Genomic DNA, 16,207 nt, shown 5'->3' with positions numbered 1-16,207 from the left:
ATTGAAACTTTATATTTGGAACCAAATCAGGATGTATGGTATCGATGGTTTTTCTCTCGTAAATAAATTGTCACCTGGGTAGCTTTTACGGATGAAATGATAGCACATTATGAGGATACAAAAAGAAACATTGTTTTTAGCCATTTTATAAATATCAAAAAAAAGGGTTCAATGATGGAGCACATTGAGGACTTCCAAAAATTCAATATAAGGGTAAAAGATATTCGAGAGGAGTGTAGGATTGATGTGTTCATAGGGACTTTAAAGGATAACATCCAACAGGAGGTTCACCTTTGGGAACCTGATTCGTTGGAGAAGGCATTCAGGTTGGCAAGGAAAATGGAAAGAAAAATTATGGCAACAAAGAAGCCTACCACTCAAAATTATAAAGATGGAAGTGTTGTTGCCCCTAGCCTTCCACAGCCTACAAGGTTAACACCACAACAATTGGAAGAAAAAAGAGCAAAAGGGCTTTGTTACAGTTGTGATATAAAATACACTAAAGGTCATAAGTGTGCTAAGAATAAATTATTTTACATAGATTGTGAAGAGGAGGAAAAAAAGGAACAAGAAACATCAAAATAAGAGGATATACACCAGGAAAAAACCCTAGAGAAACAAGAAATGAATCTGACCATATCTTGTAATGCATTGGTTAGAATTACCACTCCTCAAACTATCAAGATAGAAAGGAATATCAATATGAAAAAGGTAATAGTTTTGATTGATTAAGGCGGTACTCATAATTTTATTCATTATAAGATAGCCAAGGAATTGAATTGCTTCCTATATCCAACACCAGAGTGTCAAGTGATGACTGCAAGTGGAGGAACCATAAATTGCTCAAGAAAGTTCCATAATATCATGTTATCAATGGGAGAATGTGTAATGAATAGCCCAATGCTTCCAATTCAAATTGGTGGTGCTGATGTTGTACTAGGAGTCAAATGGATACAATCCTTGGGTACAATAGCTTTTAATTTTCAAGAACTTTTCATGAAATTTTCTTCAAGAGGAAAGGAAGTTGAATTAAGGGGTATCGCAGGGAAACCGGGAAAGATAATCAGCTATAACGGAATGACAAAGCTTTTAAATGAAGAACAATGAGGCATAATTGCACAATTATGTTCACTAGAGGTTCCCACATCGAAATCATATATTTCTCCAGATCTCAAAAAAGTATTGGATAATTATTCCAAGGTATTTGAGACTCCTAAAGATCTCCCACCTATCTGTGATCATGATCATGCTATTCATTTGATTCCAAGAAGTGTTCCTCCAAACATCACGCCTTATAGATATCCCTATGCCCAAAAGAGTGAAATTGAACGTATGGTTGAAGAAATGCTAGAGGCTGGTATAATTCAACCTAGTCAAAGTTCTTTATCTACTCCAGCAGTATTGGTTCACAAGAAGGATGGATCATGGCGCATGTGTCCAGATTATAGGGAGCTAAAAAATCTCACTGTTAAAGATAAATTTTCCATTCTTTTCATTGATGAGTTATTGGATGAATTGCATGGATCAATTTCTTTCACCAAGTTGGATCTTTGTTCAGGATATCATCAAATCAGAATGAAGATACAAGACATTCAAAAGCAACGTTTAGAAGTCATGAGGGTCATTATGAAATTTTGGTCATGCCTTTTGGCCTTACCAATGCACCTTCTAGATTTCAAGGTTTGATGTATTCCATTTTCAAACCATTCGTTAGAAAAATTGTGTTAGTATTTTTTGATGATATACTAATCTACAACAAGTCTTGGAAGGAGCATGTTCAACATGTTGATAGGGTGCTCAAACTATTGGAGGAAAAAAAATTATATGCAAAAAACTCCAAATGTTTCTTTGGAGTACAAGAAGTAGAATATCTAGGTCATATTGTATCTCATGAAGGTGTTAAGGTAGATCCTAGCAAAATTAAAACCATTAAGGAATGGAAATCCCCACATCCATGAAGCATCTGCAAGGATTTCTTGGGTTGACAGGGTATTATCGCAATTTGTTAAGAATTATGGGAGAATAGTAGCACCTCTAACAACATTATTAAATAAAGATGCATTTTCATGGACTCCAGAAGCAACGAGGACCTTTGAATATCTTAAAGAGGCAATGTGCCAAGCACCAGTCTTAGCTATGCTAGACTTCACAGAAACCTTTATTGTAGAATGTGATTCCTCAGGAAATGGAATTGGTGTTGTTTTAATTCAATAAGAAAGACCCATTTCTTTCAAAAGTTCACCAATCAAAGGAAAGTATTTACACAAAGCTATTTATGAGAAGGAAATGTTAGGAATACTACATGCACTTAAGAAATGGTGACCCTACCTAATGGAAAGACAATTCAAGGTAAAAACAGATAATGATAGTCTTAAATATCATGGCAGATGCACTCTCAAGAAAGGATGAGGATGTGGAATTAATTCTTTGCGCCATTTCTATTATCCAACCAGATTGGATAAACGAAGAAAAGGATGAATGGAAGAATGACAAAGAAAGGTGGGAACTCATTCAAAAGACAACAAGATCCCAGTACATCTTATACATTTAGCTGGAAAAATTGTTCGTTATGGTACAAAGATCGGTTATACCTATGTAAGAATTACCAACTCAAGCAAAAGTGTTAGTTCCCTATAATACTAGTGATTACCCAATTACTATTGTAGTTATATCCCTTATTAATATTTTTGTGCCCCTATTGTCCCCATATTGTTATTACTGTGCCCCATAGAATCCCTCTATTGTTATTTTTGTGCCTTTATATTATTATTGTTAGGTCAGCTCGGTTATATTGTGACTCCTTAGACTCCTATATGTAGAAAGGAGGTTTTTTCATTTGAATCATCGAAGAATTGTTCATTTATGTAATGTAAAGGAGGTTGCCCCCTCGAAGAGGCTAAATTCTAAGGCGTTGATCCATCTTTTCTATCTTTTTGTGAGCTGGTTCCATAACATTTGGAATCGGAGCTTTGGATTCTAGGGTTTTGCTACTCCAAATAGGTCATCGTAGCATTTTCGCTATAATTTTTTTTCTACGACGTTTCAGAAGTGAAAAAAAAACCATTTGAGATGAAATCGCACTGAACCTTGGGTCTGAATTTCAAAGCTTTTCGCGCTATATTTGTGGAGATATGTTCTGAGGAAGTTTGTCTTTTTGTAGACTCCTGAATTACATTCCAAATAGGTGACCTGGGGAAAATCGTCATAAATTTCCCTCTAAGCATCGGATTGAAGTTTCGTAAGAAAGTATAGAAAAACAATGGACTGTAGTTTCTTGTATATATTTTTCATAGCCAGAGGTCAAAATAGGGACACATGGCATGTCATACAAGTTTGCTCTACTGAACTAGTCTATAATCAGGTCACTGTGGGAGATTTGGCATAACTCTTCCTTGGTGAATCCAATTTGGATCAAACTAGTGGCATTGGAAAGAGGACATAGAGGGTTACTGCAGGTAGCAATTTCAGAACTGGATGATCTGAAATTACAGAGATACATCAGAGGAAATATCGAGCTCCTACAAAGTGAAAAAAGATGTGTACATTTTTTTTAATTTTTGCTTAAGCTTGGTTTGAAAAATTATTTTGAAGGAATTCAAAGGGCATAATAGAGCATTATTATTGGTATTTGATGCCCCGAGGAAAGAAAATGCAAACACCTAGTAAGCAACCTGAAAGCTCTAACGTGATTCATGAAGAAGAGGAAGAAACGCTACATGATATATCAAAATTATAAGACCAAGGACATGGAAGCTAAGATGGATGATTTGAAGATAGATTTTAAGACCGATTTGAAGAGAGACATGGCAGATTTGAAGACAGATTTGACAAATTTTCTACAAGAAATACTTACAAATGGTGAAAGGGTAGTAAAGGAAACTCATGATGCGAACAAAATAAATGTTAATCATGATTTCATAGACTCTAATGTTGGATCGAAGACCCACCATATTCCAAAAATCAATATGAGGAAGTTTGATGACAAGGATCCCGCAACATGGATATTACAAATGGACAATTTTTCGATCTCAATAACGTGCAAAACACACAAAAGGTACGTATTGCAACTTTATATTTGGAACCAAATTAGTTTGTACGGTATCAATGGCTTTTCTCTCGTAAACAAATTATCACTTGGGAAATATTTACGGAAGAATTGATAGCACATTATGAGGATACAAAAAGCAACACTTTTTTTAGCCAATTGATAAGTCTCAAACAAAAGGGTTCAATAATGGAGCACATTGAAGAGTTCCAAAAATTGAACATAAGGGTAAAAAATATTCTAGAGGAGCATATGATTGATGTGTTCATAGGGAATTTAAAGAATAATATCCAACATGATGTTCACCTTTGGGTACCTGATTCATTAGAGAAGGCATTCAGGTTAGCAAGAAAAATGGAAAGAAAAATTATGGCAACCAGGAAGAATACCACTCACAACTATAAAGATGGAAGTGTTGTTGCCCCTAGTCTTCCACAACCTATAAGGTTGACACTAGAACAATTGGAAGAAAAAAGAGCAAAAGGGCTTTGTTACAGTTGTGATAGAAAATACACTAAAGGTCATAAGTGTGCTGAGAAGAAATTATTCTACATAGATTGTGAAGAGGAAGAAGAAAAGGAGCAAGAAGGGTCAAAAGAAGAGGATATACTCCAGGAACAAAGCCTATATAAAGAAGAAATGAATCCGACCATATCTTGTAATGCATTGGCGGGAATTACCACTCCTCAAACCATCAAGATAGAAGGACAAATCAAGAAGAAAAAGGTAATAGCATTGATTGATTCAGGAAGTACCCACAATTTTATTCACTGTAAGGTAGCAAAAGAATTGAATTACTTCCTATATCCAGCACCAGAGTGTCAAGTGATGGTTGCAAATGGAGGAACAATAAATTTCTCTGGAAAGTGCCATAATATCAAGCTATCCATGGGAGAATATGTATTGACTAGCCCAATGCTTTCCATTCCAATGGGAGGTGCTGATGTTGTACTAGGAGTCCAATGGCTACAATCCCTGGGTACAATAGCTTTTAATTTTCAAGAACTTTTCATGAAATTTTCTACAGAAGGAAAGGAAGTTGAATGAAGGGGTATTGCAGGGAAACTGGGAAAGATAATCAGCTCTAACGATATGACAAAGCTTCTAAAAAGGGAACAAGGAGGTGTAATTGTACAATTATGTTCGCTAGATGTTTCCCCATCGAAATCATCTATTTCTCCAGATCTCCAAAAAGTCTTGGACAATCATTCCAAGGTATTTGAGACTCCCAAAGGTCTCCCACCTATTCGTGATCACGATCATGCTATTCATTTGATTCCAGGAAGTGTTCCTCCAAACATCATGCCGTACAGATATCCCTATGCCCAAAAGAGTGAAATTGAACGTATGGTTGCAGAAATGCTAGAGGTTGGTATAATTCAACCTAGTCAAAGTTCTTTCTCTGCTCTAGTAGTATTGGTGCACAAGAAGGATGGATCATGGCACATGTGTCTGGATAATAGGGAGCTCAACAAGCTCACTATTAAAGATAAGTTTCCCATTCCTGTCATTGATGGATTACAGGATGAATTGAATGGATCGATTTACTTCACCAAGTTGGATCTTCGTTCAAGGTATCATGAAATCAGAATGAAGACTGAAGACATTCCAAAAATAGCATTTAGAACTCATGAGGGTCATTATTAATTTTTGGTCATGCCTTTTGGTCTTACCAATGCACCTTCTACATTTCAAGGTTTGATGAATTCAATTTTCAAACCGTTCCTTAGAAAATTTGTGTTAGTATTTTTTGATGATATACTAATCTATAGCAAGTCTTGGAAGGATCATGTTGAACATGTTGACAGGGTGCTACAACTATTGGAGGAGAAACAATTATATGCAAAAAGATTCAAATGTTTCTTTGGAGTACAAGAGGCGGAATATCTGGGTCATATTATATCTCATGAAGGAGTTAAGGTAGACCCTAGCAAAATTAAAGCTAGTAAGGAATGGAAAATCCCCACATCCATAAAGCATCTGCGAGGATTTCTTGGGTTGACAGGGTATTATCGCAAGTTTGTTAAAAATTATGGGAGAATAGCAGCACCTCTAACAACATTATTGAAGAAAGATGCATTTTCATGGACTCCAGAAGCAACAAAGGCCTTCGAATATCTTAAAGAGGCAACGTGCCAAGCACCAGTCTTAGCTACACTGGACTTCACATAAACCTTTATTGTGGAATGTGATGCTTCAGGAAATGGAATTGGTGCTATTTTAATGCAAGATGAAAGACCCATTTCTTTTGAAAGTCGTCCAATCAAGGGAAAGTTTTTACACAAAGCCATTTATGAGAAAGAAATGTTGGCAATACTACATGCACTTAAGAAATGAAGACCCTACCTAATGGGAAGACACTTCAAGGAAAAAAGGAATCATGATAGCCTTAAATACTTTTTAGAACAAAGATTATCCTCTGAAGAGCAACAAAAGTGGGTCACAAAGATGTTGGGTTATGACTTTGAAATCATCTAAAAAAAGGGAAGCAAAATGTGGTGGCAGATGCACTCTCAAGAAAGGATGAGGATGTGGAAGCATTGTTGTGCACCATTTCTATTATCCAACAAGATTGGATAAACGAAGCAAGGGAGGAATGGAAGAATGATGAAGAACTGTAGACACTTATTCAAAAGTTACAACAAAATTCTAGTACATCTAATACATTTAGCTGGCAAAATGATTCGTTATGGTACAAAGATCGCTTATACCTCTATAAGAATTCCCAACTCAAACAAAAGATTCTTATGGAGTTGCACACTTCTTCCTTAGGAGGGCACTCAGGATTTTTAAAAACTTACCACAGGGTTAAGAAGGAATTTTCTTGGGATGGCCTTAAATCGAATATTCAAAATTTTGTGGCAGAATGTTTAGTTTGCTAACAAAATAAAGTTGAAACAATTAAGACCCCAGGTCTATTACAACCTTTATCCATTCCAAGCCAACGTTGGGAGGAGGTTTCAATGGATTTTATCACAAGTTTACCCAAGTCTGAGAGAAAGAGTGTCATCATGGTGGTAGTTGACAGACTTACCAAGTATGCACACTTTTGTGCATTATCACATCTATTTAAAGCCAATACAATTTCTACTACATTTATGGAAATAATTCAAAAGCTACATGGAAACCCAAAGATTATTGTAAGTGACAGAGATCCCATTTTCACTGGAAATTTTTGGACAGCATTATTTTCTTTTCTCGATACTCAGTTAGCTCATAGCTCATCTTATCATCCTCAATCTGATGGGAAAACTAAGATAGTAAACAAACGTTTGGAAGGATATCTTCGTTGCTTTGTATTTGATAAACAGACACAATGGGTCAAATGGTTGCCTCTGGCTGAATGGTGGTATAACACTTCCTTCCATACAACAACAAAAATGACCCCATTTATGGCACTTTATGGATATCAGCCACCATCCATCACATCATATTTAAGACAAAATTCTAAGGTTCAAGAAGTGGAACATCACATCGAGCAACAACAACAAGTCCTCCAACTCTTGAAGGATAACCTCGTGTTGGCACAAAATATAATGAAACAACAGGCAGATCAACATCACAGCGAAAGAAGTTTTGATGTAAGTGATTGGGTATTCCTACGGCTACAACCATATAAACAAATGTCCCTCAAGCAAGCTAAGAAGGATAATAAATTATCGCCAAAGTATTACTGTCCATACAAGGTGTTGCAAAAGATTTGTACTATGGCATACAAATTGGAGCTTCCTGCAGCTTCTCGAGTGCACCCAGTTTTCCATGTTTCATGTTTAAAGAAGGTTATAGGCGACAAGCTCCCAGTTCAAACAATATTTCCAGAACTTGACGAGGAAGGAAAAATTATATTGGAACCGGATGCAGTCACAGAAACAAGAACTCGACAGCTACGAAATCAATCAATTTCGGAGTATCTCATCAAGTGGAAGAACTTATCCGCTGAAGATTCCACATGGGAGGATGAGAATTTTATACAGAAGCATTCAAAACTACTCAAGCGTTGAGGACAACACTTTTTTGAAGGAGAGGGGCATGTTAGGTCCCTATAATACTATTGATTACCCCATTACTATTGTAGTTATATCCCTTATTAATATTGTTGTGCCCCTACTGTCCCCATATTGTTATTATTGTGCCCCATAGAATCCCTCTATTGTTATTTTTGTGCCTTTATATTATTATTGTTAGGTCGGCTGGGTTATATTGTGACTCCTTACACTCCTATATATAGAAAGGAGGTTTTGTCATTTGAATCATCGAAGAATTATTCATTTATGTAATGTAAAGGAGGTTGCCCCCTTGAAGAGGCTGAATTCTAAGGTGTTGATCCATCTTTTCTATATTTTTGTGAGTTGGTTCAATAACAAAAAGATTCTTAGGGAATTGCACACCTCTCCCTTAGGAGGGCACTCAGGATTTCTAAAACTAACCATAGGGTTAAGAAGGATTTTTTTTGGGATGGCCTTAAATCAAATATTCAAAATTTTTTGGTAGAAAGTTTGGTTTGCCAACAAAATAAAGTTGAAACAATTAAGACCCCAGGTATATTACAACCTTTATCCATTCCAAGACAGTGTTGGGAGGAGGTTTTAATGGATTTTATCACAAGTTTATCGAAGTTCGAAGGAAAGAGTGTTCTCATGGTGGTAGTTGACAGACTTACCAAGTATGCACACTTTTGTACATTATCTCAACCATTTAAAGTGAATATCATTTCTACTGCATTTATGGAAACAATTCAAAACCTACATGGAAACCCAAAGACTGTTGTAAGGGATAGAGATCCCATTTTCATAGGAAATTTTTGCACATAATTATTTTCTTGTCTTGGTACTCAGTTAACTCATAGCTCATCTTATCATCCTCAATTTTATGGGAAAATTGAGATAGTAAACAAATGTTTGGAAGGATATCTTCGTTTCTTTGTATCTGATAAAGAGACAAAATGGGTCAAATGGTTACCTCTCGCTGAATGGTGGTATAACAATTCCTTCCATGCTGCAACAAAAATGACCCCATTTATGGCACTTTATGGATATCATACACCATCCATCACATCATATTTAAGAGAAAATTCTAAGGTTCAAGCAGTCGAAGATCACATCGAGCATCAACAACAAGTTCTCCAACTCTTAAAGGATAACCTCACATTGGCATAGAAAAGAATGAAACAATAGGGAGATCAACATCGCAACGAAAGAAGTTTTGATGGAGGTGATTGGGTATTCCTATGGATACAACCATATAAACAAATGTCCCTCAAGCAAGCTAAGAAGGATAATAAATTATCACCAAAGTATTATGGTTCGTACAAGGTGTTGCAAAAGATAGGTACTATGGCATACAAGTTGGAGCTTCCTACAGCTTCCCAAGTGCACCTAGTTTTCCATGTTTCATACTTAAAGAAGGTTATAGGCGACAAGATTCCAGTTTAAAAAATAATGCTGAAACTTGATGAGGAAGGAAAAATCATATTGGAACCTAAAGCAGTAACAGAAACAAGAACTCGATAGCTATGAAATCGATCAACTTCAGAGTATCTCATCATGTGGAAGAACTTACCCGCTGAGGATTCCACATTGGAGGATGAGAATTTTATACAGAAGCATCCATAACTACTCAAGCATTGAAGACAACACTTTTTTGAAGGAGAGGGGCATGTTAGGTCCCTATAATACTAGTGATACCCACATTACTATTGTCATTGTAGCCCTTATTGTTATTTTTGTGCCCCTATTGTCCCCATATTGTTATTATTGTGCCCCATAGAAGCCCAGTATTGTTATTTTTGTGCCCTTATATTATTATTTTCAGGTCGACTTTGGTCATATTGTGAACCCTTAGACTCCTATATATAGAAAGGAAGTCTTGTCATTTGTATCATCCAATAATTGTTCATTTATGTAAGGTAAAGGAGGTTTGCCCCTCGAAGAGGCTGATTTCTGGGGCGTTGGTCTATCGTTTCTATCTTTTTGTGAGTTAGTTTCATAACATCTGAGGTCAGGATACCTTCAGGTATATAGTAAGGAAGAGGATATCTACAAAACTGATTTATGGACTAGGTATGGGCATTCTGATTTTGTTGTAGTTTGATTTGGTTTGAGTAATGATCTGAATACTTTTTTGTGCTTAATGAATGGTGTATTGTGTCCTTATCTGGACAGGTTTGTTATTGTATTCATTGATGATATATTGGTATATTCTAATAATGAGGAAGAACATGACGAACATTTAGTATCAATATTGATATTGTTAAGAGACCATCAGTTGTATGCTAAGCTCAGTAAATGTAGTTTCTTGTAGATAGAGGTACAATACTTGGCACATGTGGTTTCTAAGAAAGGTATAGCAATGGATCTATAAAAGATAAGGGTTATCATGGAGTGGAAAGCTCCTAGGAATTTGTATGAGGTAAGATCACTCATGGGATTAGCAGGTACTTATAGTAATTTAATCAAGAAATTCTCACAGATTTATTATCCTATTACATCATTGAAACGAAAAGGTAAGAAATTTGAATGGTCAGAGGAATGTGGAACGATTTTTGACAAGTTGAAGAAGTTTTTGAAAAATTCTTCAGTTCTAAAGATTGCAGATCCAAAGAAAGAGTTTGTCGTATATATAAGTACTTGCAGGAGAAGACTCTGAGGATTCCTTCTGCACGAAGGATAGGTAGTATGGTATGAATCAAGGAAAATGAATGAGCATGAGAAGAATTATCTGACACATGATAATAAGTTGGCAACGATCATCAATGCTTTGAAGATGTGGAGAAACTTTATTCTTGGAAGGAGGTTCATATTGATGAGAAATCATAATGGATTGAGATACCTATTTGATCAACCAAACCTGAATGCCAGAAAATATAGATGGTTGGCCATGATCAGTGAGTTATATTTGGAGATAGGGTACATGAAATGTAAAGAGAACAAGGTTGCGTATGCTCTTAGCAAGAGAGTACAAGTAAATCACACAGCCACTATGAGCTCCTAAAGGAAAAATTTACAAGATCAAATCATGCAGGTAGGATGATAGGATGACATGTATAGGGAGCTTATGCACAGGTTATAACAAGGTACATGTGATCAAGATGTGGACTATCATCTCACAACAAAGGGTTTGGGCATATTTAGGGACACCACATATGTGTCAAACAATAGTGAGCTCAAGAAGCTTACCTTGAGGGAATTTCATGCTAATCCATATTCATGTCACCCAAGGTATTATAAGACATTAACAATAGTGAGGAAGTTCTATTATTGGCAAAACTTGTAGAAGGAAGTGGTGGATTTTCTAGCTATATTCTTAGGTTGTCAACATGTAAAATAATAGTGTAAGGATTACTATAGTCGATTCCGATTCTCGAGTTGAAATTGGAGGTAATTTGCATGGATTTCATCACAGGTTTGTTGATGACATCTAGATAGCATGATTCCATCATGGTTATGGTTGAAAAGTTGACAAAGCTAGCTCACTTCATTCTAGTGAAGTCTACTTATTTAGCTAGTAATGTAGCACATGTCATCATTAGAGATGTAGTGAGGTTGCAAGGTTTTCCAAAGAGGATTGTGTCAGAGAGGGATGTTAGGTTCACTTATAGGTTCTGGAAAGACATATTTCTAGGTTTGGGTAGAGAGTTGGCCTTCGTCACAACTTATCATCCACAGACAGCCTGATAAACATAGAGGGTCAACAGGATTTTGGAGCAAATGTTGAGAACGTATGCCATGCATCAACAAAAAAGTGGAAAGAGTACCTTCCACTAGTTGAGTTCACTGGCAACAATGGGTATCATGAACCTTTGAGGATGATTCTGTTTGAGGTACTCTATGGGCAGAGTTCTAATACTCCCATCAGTTGGGGTGGTCCAGGGAACAAGGTATTGATAGGATTGGATATGTTGGAATAAATGGAACAGGAAATATAGGCTATCAAGCAGAATTTAAAGGAAAAATATGACATATAGAAATGTTATGTAGATAAGAACACGATGTTTAAGGAGTTTCAGGTTGGAGAACATGTGTAAATTTTCATCAATCCCAGGGAGAGATCCTTGAGGATTGGATCATGTGCTAAGCTGGCATATTGAGTTTGTGGACCTTTCAAGATACTTGAGAGGATTGTACAAGTAGCTTATGGACTCGCACTGCCTACTAGAGTGAAAGTATATGATGTATTCCATGTATCATTTCTTAAGAAGTATGTTAAAAATGTTGATCATATGATTCACTTGTTGGGTGTGGAGCCTGATTATCTTCTTTATTCAGAGGTATCACCACATTGGACCCGAGTTCATAATGTGGTGGCAATGTCGCCCGTAGTATTTTCGCTGCAATGGGGGTCTTGGGGGGGGGGGGGGGGTTCGATCTTTGGGAGACCCCCCCCCCCCCCCAACAGGGGATCAGGGGAAACACCCCCGAAGCTAAAAATATATGCAAAATTGCCTTGTAAAATGTTGTAATTTTGTAGTCAATCTAGGCCATTCATTAGGCGGAGATCTAACGGTAGAAGTTATTTTTAATTTAGGTTTTTTTGCCCTAGAAGGCAACCCCTCACAATATATGAGGAAATTGTATTGCATCTATGTAGATCTGTATTCTGAGTGAGAAAGAGATAGGATATTGAATGAGAGAGAAGAGGGAATTACAGAGGATCTGTTGTAGGTTGTATCTCTTCAGTTTGTTGTATAATATAAAAGGAAGGACTGGTAGTTTCTCTGTTGATGTAGCCCAGATTGGGTGAAGCACGTATATCTATGTGTCTCTTGTTTTATGTGTTTTCTGTGTTTATATTTCTACAATATATTTTATGTGTTCCATTTCTCTATAATATATAATTTTCTAACAACTGGTAGTAGAGCCGAAGGTCTATTTAGCTGATAAACTTGCAGGAGAGAAGGGCTCCTAGTTCGAGTGGGAGCAATGGTGAAAGATGGTAGGTTTAGGGTTGAAAAAATTAACGGCCAAAACTACCAGCTATGGAAGTGGCAAATGGAAGATTATCTATATTAGAGAGATCTGTACCCACCATTGAGCCAAAAGACAAAGAAGTTGATGAGTATGACAGACACAGAATGGGATATTGTCGACAGAAATGCACTTGGAACAATACGACTATGCCTAGCAGTGTTGGTAGCCTTTAATATTTCAAAGGAAACAAAACAGAGGGTTTAATGTCGGCATTGACCAAATTATATGAAAAACCCTCAGCCTCAAATAAGCTATTCCTTATGAAGCTTTTATTTAATATGAAGATGTCGTAAGGTGGATCTGTTGCTAATCATTTAAATGAATTTAATACAGTTACCAGTCAGTTAAGTTCTGTAGGGGTTACTTTTGATGATGAAGTTAGGGCTTTGTTATTTCTATGCTCATTGCCAGAAAGTTGGAATGGTTTAGTTATGGCCATTAGTAACTCTATCTCTGGATCTAGTTTTTTAAAGTTTTATGATGTTGTTTGTGCAATCCTTAGCAAGGAAATCCGATGGAAAAGCTTCGGTGAGACATCAGGTAATGCTTTGAATGCAGAGACAAGGGGAAGAAAAATGGAAAGAGGAAAGAGCCCAAGATATCGTAGTAAGTCAAGGAAAGGAAGAACCAAGTCTAGATCAGGGATAGTGTGCTAGAAATGCGGGAATAAAGGACACTTGAAGAAATGTTGCAAGTCTCAGAAGGGAAAATAAGGAGATGCACAACAAGAAAACAATCATGAAGCGAATGTGAAAGGTGATGTTTTGCAATATGCTTTGATTCTATCATTAGAAAATATTATTGATGCCTGGGTGGTAGATTTAGGGGCCTCATTCCATGCCATAACTGATAGGAAGCATTTTCATGATTATGTTCAAGGAGATTTTGGACATGTTCAATTGGGTGATGATAAACCCTGTAAAATCATTGGAATGGGTACATTTTTCATAAAACAACAGAATGGAAATCAGTGGTTATTGAAAGAGGTAAGGCATGTTCCAAATCTCAAGAAAAATATGATTTCAAGAGGAAAATTGGGAGGTGAAGGTTGTGTTACAACTTTTACAAATAAAACCTAGAAGGTCACTAAAGGAGCCCTCGTAATAGCAGAAGGAGAAAAGGCTGGTACATTGTATTTATGCAATGTTATTTCTAATTCTGTTAATGTTTTAACCTCTGCAGGAGAAGATACAACATTGTGGCATCATAGGCTTAGGCACATGAGTGAAAAGGGCATGCAGATTCTTCACTTAAGAAATTTGTTGCCAGGTTTGAAGCATGTTGATTTAAAATTATGTGAGAATTGCATTTACGGAAAACAGAAGAGAATCAGATTCCTCAGAGTTGGGAAATAAAAGAAGAGAGAAAAATTAGAGCTTGTGAATACAGATGTATGGGGACCTGCTCAGGTATCATCTCTAAGTGGCTCTCATTATTATGTTACTTTTATTGATGATGCAACGAGAAAAAACTGGATTTATTGTATTTGAAATAAATCTGATGTATTTGATACTTTCAAGAAATGCAAAGCTTTGGTAGAAAACGAGATAGGAAAAGGTTGAAGTGTCTCAGATCAAATAATGGAGGTGAATATTGTAGCAAAGAGTTTGATAGGTTTTGTTCAGAGAATGGAATTCGCAGAGAGAAGACATTTCTAGGAACACCACAAGAAAATGGTGTGTCAGAAAGTATGAATAGGACAATCATGGATCATGCAAGGTGCATGAGATTGCATGCAGGATTGCCTTTACAATTTTAGGTAGATGTTGGAGATATTTTTGTTTATCTAATAAACAGAGGGCCTTCAAGTTCCTTGGATGGTGGTATTCCAAAGGAGGCCTGGACAGGTGAAAAGGTAAACTGCTCATTTTTAAATACTTTTGGTTGTGAAACCTTTGTCCACATTAGTAAAGAAAATAGAAAAATCTTGAGGCAAAATAAAAGAAATGTACCTTTAGTGGATATGGTGTTAATGATTTTGGTTATCGCTCTTATGATTATGAAAAACACAAAATCATTAGAAGAAGAGATATTATATTTAATGAAAAGGTTTTGTATAAGGATCAACTACAGAAAAAGAAATAGGAAAAAGAAAACAGAGAATGCATAGTGCTTGATGAGATCACAGAAAAAGTGATGGTGCCTAAAAATCATAATGATCAACAACCAGAATGACAACAACAACAAGCACCTCAAACACCTGAAAGTGGTGTTAGAAGATCTACCAGGATAAATAGACCCCCTGAACAATACTCTCCTTCATTATAGTATGTATTGTTTACTGATTCTAGTGAACCATAATGTTATGAAGAAGCAGTGCAGGTAGAAACCAGGAATAAATGGGAGCAAGCCATGAAAGAAGAGATGGACTCCTTAGCAGATAACCAGACTTGGGACTTAGTTAGGTTTCCTGTATGTGAAACAACATTGCAGAATAAATGGGTTTATAGGTTGAAGGAAGAAGATGGAGGTAGAAAAAGGTATAAAGCTAGACTTGTGGTGAAGGGGTTTGCATAGAAAAGAACATAGATTTTGATGAGATATTTTCTCCTGTTGTTAAAATGACTTCAGTCAGAACTATTTTAGGTCTAGTAACAACTAAAGATTTGGATCTTGAGTAGTTAGATGTAAAGATAGCGCTTCTCCATGGGGATCTGGAGGAAGAGATATATATGCACCAACCACAAGGATATGAGGTAAAAGGGAAGGAGAAACTAGTGTGCATGTTGAAGAAGAGCTTGTATGGCTTAAAACAGGCTCCAAGACACTAGTATCTAAAATTTGAAAGGTTTATGCCTGAAAAGGGTTATACTAGATGCCACTCTGATCATTGTGTTTATTTCAAAAGGCAAAATGATGGTAGTTATATTATATTGTTATTGTATGTAGATGACATGCTTGTTGCAGGTTCTAACATGCAGGAAATAAATGTGCTCAAAAGAAAACTAGCGAACTCATTTGCAATGAAGGATTTGGGTATTGCAATACAAATCCTTGGTATGAGAATAACTAGAGACAGGAAGAATCGAAAATTAACATTGTCTCAGAGTGAGTACATAGAAAAGGTGTTGAAAAGATTTAATATGCAGAATGCAATACTAGTTAGTACACCTTTGGCTAGCCATTTCAAACTAAGTAAGGAGGTGTGTCCCAAGACTCAGGAAGAAATGGATTATATGTCTAATGTTCCATATGC

Source organism: Pinus tabuliformis, chromosome J (assembly GCF_031772625.1).
Source record: "Pinus tabuliformis cultivar Carrire ecotype Pingquan chromosome J, CPIR1, whole genome shotgun sequence".
In the NCBI taxonomy this organism is placed as follows: domain Eukaryota; kingdom Viridiplantae; phylum Streptophyta; class Pinopsida; order Pinales; family Pinaceae; genus Pinus; species Pinus tabuliformis.
Note: the sequence above shows the minus strand (reverse complement) of the source record.